Here is a 6,073-nt window from a genome sequence, read left to right on the forward strand (position 1 = left end):
ATGAAATACTGCCATTTGCAACAGCATGGATGGACCTTGAAAGAATAATATTAAGTGAAATTAGTCAGTCACAGAAAGAGAAATACCACATGTTCTCACTTATTGGTGGGAGCTAAAAACAAATAAATAAATTCACACACACACCAATAAAATCCGGGGGGTGGGGATGAAGACATAACAACTACAATTACTTGAAGTTGTTATGACAAGCAAACAGAAAGGACACTGTTGGGTGGGAGGGGGGAGAGCCTTGAAGTTGATACGAGAAGCCAACAGAAAGGACATTGTTGGGTGGGAGGCAGGAGAGGGAGGAGGGAGGGAGGTTTCAGTAATGGGCCACAATAATCAACCACATTTTATATCGACAAAATAAAATTTTTAAAAAAAATTCATTTAACCAGAAATAAATAAATAAATAAATAAATAAATTTTTAAAAAAAGAAAGCAACTGAAAATATTGAAAAAGTTAATACAAAAAAAAAAGTAAAAAAAAAAAAAGAAAGGTAGAGATTAAATTTTGAATAAATAAAAAACATTCACCAAAATAAAAGGTGGAAGTAAATGTGTGGGAGCTCTCCTTGGAGATTATATGTTTTTAATGCATGCAGATCAGCTGTTCTCAGGCATAAAACCTAGGGAAAATGCTGGTAAAAACAGTTCAATACTGTCAACGTCTGCTGGCCTTTACTCTTCCCAGCCTCCATGCCCAGTATGAGCTGACCTTATGAGTTCTGCTTTGCAGGTTCTACCATCATCCGCAGCTCTGCTCCTTGCTCCAACCTGAACATCACCTCAGGCTTGGTAATACACTGCCCTGTTAATACAAAACAACGTAGGACTTTCCCAAACTGCTAAGTCAGATCCTTGACAAAATGACAAAAGCTTAGCTTCAGAAGCTGTAAAATGATAGGGCCCATTTGAACCTTTCATTAGAGAGGGGTGACACTCACGTGAATGGAATCTTACCTAAATAGCATTAAGTCTTATCAATGGCTTCTATATTTACCAGCAAAAATGAAATAGTTGCTCTTTGGAGTTACTGTGGAGTTTCACTCACCCAAGGACACCAGGTTGCTGTAGGTCTCCAGCATCACGTCCCTGTACAAAGTCCTCTGAGCATCACCCAGGTCCTGCCACTCCTCCCAGGTGAAGTCCACAGCCACATCCTCATGGCACCAATCCCTGTAATGACACATTTATCCTCAACTCAAGTCAGCAGCCCTGTGTCACAAAACAGGAATTTGAGAGTTCACAATTCTATGAGTGTGTATGTCATATGTAACTTACATAAAAGTCAGCTTTTTTGTTTTCTGTATGATAAAAGAAAGAAAAATCATAGTAGAACTATACTGTCACTGAAATAATTAATTATGAAAAATACTATTACAAAGCTTCTCTTACAGATCTAGAACGATCCCTATTGCTACAGATAAACATATGAATAAAATTCTCCTCCTCCAAGGAGCTGAACATCTAGTATGAAGACATAAGTATAAATACATTCCTAAAATAATATTAGATAAAGAAATTTAGGTACACATTCAATACAGAATGGGGTAAAAAAGAATGAGAAAATAAAGTTCTATTTTGTATTCAGTTTGTACTTTACAAAAATGCCAAAAGTATTTTATTCTCTTCCATCTGAACCACATATTATGAATACGAGGAAACAGCAAAAGCCTATCGTGTACATGATTCCAGCCAGTTAGCTACTAGCACTATAGAGTAAAATTTGGAAAATGAAAGAAAATTAAAATGGGAAGAAATGACAAAGACTTTGACTCATTATATTTGAAATATCTGTGGAGATGTCCAAATGGCAATTAGATGTACGTTTCCAGAATTTAGGAGAGAGATCTAAACTGAAGATAAATATTTGGTGTGAAAAGTCTCAGGCCTAGGGAGTTCTTCAGGGAGTTGAAGTTCTAGAAAGCATTTCACATCATTATGGAAACACCTGCTGTTGAACAGAGGTGTCAGCGGAATCTTGGAAGAGATGAGATGGCCAACTAGAGAGGTCTGGTGCTAGTCCCTTCCCCATAAAAGGAGACCAGAACAACAGAGAAACAAATACATTTTTGACTGGAACCTGAGGAAACATGGTACAGAACACCAGGAGAGAGAGGAGATTCTTGTGAAGCGCAGAAGAAGAGAATGGCACCACAGAGAGAACAGGGCATCCAGCCTCAGCCCTGCTGGTGGGACCAGACCAGAACCAGGCAGAGAGAAGTTAGGCTAGAAAAGACCAGCTATTCCCACCCCTACCACAAACACAGGGGATCCCTACCTTGGGGGAGTTCTGCCAGTCTTTTTGGGACCCACATCTGAAATCACTCAGCACTCATCCCCCACCACCCCACCACCCCCAGCAAGCATGCATACATGCTGAGCAGAAAATCCACTAGAGCACAGTGGTTCTTGATATTAGTGGTCAACCTTGCATGGCCTGTGGGGACTGACTGCATGGGTGCCCATGAGACTCATGATTAGCCCAGCGGAGGCTCTGGCTCTCCCAGGAATCCCCCCATATGCTCTCCCAGGTGACAGCATCCTACCTATTTGGAGCCTGGACCCTAGTACCATACCCAGCCAACCTGGGTCCTTTTTTCTGGAAGAACTGCCTGCATTCTGTGGCATGTACTTGGGCACTGGTGGGGTCAAGGCACAGACTGCCCTGAGCCTGGGACAGACAGCATAAAACCCCAGCATCTGTACTTACTCAGCACCTCTCTCCTCCAGGCAAGTATGCAGACTGACTGAGCAGAAAACCCACTGGAGTGCAGCAGTTTGCCATACTTGTGGTCCACCTTGCACAACCCATGGGTGCTGAATCCACAGGTGCCCACACAGCTTGTGGCTAGCATGGTAGAAGCCCCACCTCCCCCCACCATTCTCCACATGCTCACACAGGGGTGCCAAAATCCCAGCTATTTGGAGCCTAGACAACTAGTGCCAGACCCAGAGATCCCGAGTCCCTGCCTGCATTCTGCCATGCTCACTCAGGTGCACAGGTGTGATCAAGGCACAGGATGCCTGGAGCCTAGGACAGATGGAAGGACTGAGACCACAATGGCTGAAGGCACATAGCACCCTCTTCCCAAGGCAGGCCTCTATAGCACTGCCAGGCTTAGCTACACCTTGCAGGCTCACATCAGGCTCAACAGCAATTGTATAAGAGCTTTTACTTCCTATACCTCCAGAGAGCTGCTAGATCCTGTATCATTCACACAGACTTCCTCAAGCTTCAGTAACTGAGTCAGGGACCCTCTATAGAGCTCCCAGGACCTGCTGCCTCAGTGTATATCTGCTTCCAAGCCAACAGAAGACAAGGCAGGGTGTATCTGACACTCCATGGCAGGTCACTGCAGAGCTGCTGGCCTCAGCTGCACACTTACATGCTTGTATCAGGGTCAATAGCTGATTAGTCAGTCACCTTCAGAGATGTCAGGCCTTGGGACAGCTGTGTACCTCTATACTCCCAAACCAACAGCTGATTGAGTATCAGCTTTTCCTCCCTACTGCACCCTTCTAGAAAACCACTGGGTCCTGCAGCATCCATACTGTCTTGCTCCAGGCTCAACAGTTGAGCCAAAGACCCTCCATGAACTACAGACCTACCAGGAATGGCCACACAGTATACACCTACCCACTGACTGTGAATCACCCACCTAACAAGAAACTGCCAATGGCCCCTCTGCCTAGGCCACAAAGGGACACACTGTCAACACTAAGAATGAACACAGTTGAAGAAGTCACACAAAGCCTGCACTACTGCACTCGCCCAGATCCTAACTTAAAATGACCAACCTGACTGCCAATATACTATACTTCTACAGGAAAGCCTCCCCCTTCCAAAGCCACTCCTCGAATTAAAAGAAGTGACTACACTACCAGATGCCAGATGTCAATGCTGAGATATGGGAAGCATGAAAAAACAGGGAAGCTTGACCCCCCCAAAAGGAGACTACAATTCCCCAATGCCAGACCCTAAACAATAGGAAATAGACAAATTGCCTGAGGAGGAATCCTGAAGAACAATACTATGGAAACTCAAAATGATGGATGAAAAAATAGATAAAAATAACAATGAAGCCAAAAAGAAATTTGAGGACATGTATGACAAATTCAACAAAGAGATTCAAGCAATTTAAAAAAAACTCAAGCTGAAATCCTGGAACTGAAAAATTCACTCAAAAAAATAAAAAATAAAACAAAGAGCATAAACAGCAGGCTAGAACAAGCAGAAGATAGAATCACTGAACTAGAAGGCAGGCTTTTTGAATTAACACAGATGAACCAAAAGAAATGAAAAATTTTTTTAAATGGGGAAAACCTGTAAAATCTTTCTGATAATCTGAAGCATACAAACATCCCACAGGAAGGGGAAGAGAAAGAAAAAAACATCGAAAGACTATTTAATGAAATAATAGCTGAAAACCTCTCAAATATTGGGAGAGAGATGGTCTTACAGATCCAAGCAGCTCAAAGATCCCCAAACAGAATTGACCCAAAAAGGACCTCACTGAGAGATGCTGGAGTCAAATTAGTGATAGTCAAAGATTAAAAAAGAATTCTAAAAACAGCAAGAGAAAAGTGCAAAATTAACTATAAGCAAATCCCCATCAGGCTAACAGCAGAATTCTCAACAGAAACCCTACAGGCCAGAAGAGTGTGGGATGACATTCAAAGTGTTAAAAAAAGAAAAAGAAAAAAAATGCCAACCAAGAATACTATATCCAACAAAGTTTCCTTCAGAAATGAAGGAGTAATAGTATCTTTCCCAAACAAAATCTGCTGGAATTTAGCACTTCAAGACTGGCCCTTCAACAAATACTCAAGGGAGTTCTACATCTGGAATCAGAAGAGAGACCATAAATACATGAGAAAGACTAAAAACTGCAAGTAGAAAAGATACACAGATGAGAAAGAGAAAGAAAATGTATTTTATCACTACAAAAAAAAATGCAACAGCAAACATAAACAATAAAAGGGAAAGAAAGGAACATAAAAAATATAAAACAACCACAGAGAAATTAACATAACAGCAGGAATAAGGCAATACCTTTCAATAACAACTCTGAATGTAAATTCCGAGTTGAGATACAGACTGGCTGAATGGACTAAAAAACTAGACCCAACTATATGCTGCCTGCAAGAAACTCATGTCACCAATAAAGACACACACAGACTAAGTGAAAGGATGGAAAAACACATTTAATGCAAATGGAAACCAAAAACAAGCAATAGTTGCCATGCTTACATCAGACAAAATAGATTTCAAGCCAAGAACTATTAAAAGAAATAAAGACATATAATGATAAAAGGATCAAAGCATCAAGAAGGTATAACAATCAAAAATACAAATGCACTCAACACTGTAGCACCCAGATATATAAAGCAACTGTTATTGAACTAAGGGGAGAAATAGATCCCATCACAATATTAGTTGAGGACTTTATCTCACCACTCTAAGCACTGGACAGATCATCTAGACAAGGAACCAGCTGAGAAATATTGGATTTATACAATACCTTAGGCTAAAAGGACTTGAAAGACATATACAGAACATTTCATCCAACAATGACAGAATATACATTATTCTCATCAGCACAAGGATCATGTTCCAGGAGAGACCAAATGCAAGGTCACAAATTAACTGTCAACAAAATTTAAAAGCTGAAATCATCTCAAGTATATTTTCAGACCACAATGGAATCAAATTAGAAATTAACAACAAGCAAAACTATGGAAACTATACAAATTCATGGAAGTTAAACTTGGAAGAAATAAAGCAGGAGATCAAAAAAATTCCTTGAAATGAATGAAATTAACAACAAACAAAAAATTAGAAATTAACAACAAACAAAACTATGGAAACTATACAAATTCATGGAAGTTAAACATGGAAGAAATAAAGCAGAAAATCAAAAAAATTCCTTGAAATGAATGAAAATACAAGTATAACTTACAAAAAACCTGTGGGATGCTGCAAAAGCAGTACTAAGGGAAATTCTCTTACATCAAAAGAACAGAATGACTTCAAATAAACCACCTAAGATTAATCTTAAAGAAC

This window comes from Galeopterus variegatus, unplaced genomic scaffold (assembly GCF_000696425.1).
Source record: "Galeopterus variegatus unplaced genomic scaffold, G_variegatus-3.0.2 Scaffold7257, whole genome shotgun sequence".
Lineage (NCBI taxonomy): Eukaryota > Metazoa > Chordata > Mammalia > Dermoptera > Cynocephalidae > Galeopterus > Galeopterus variegatus.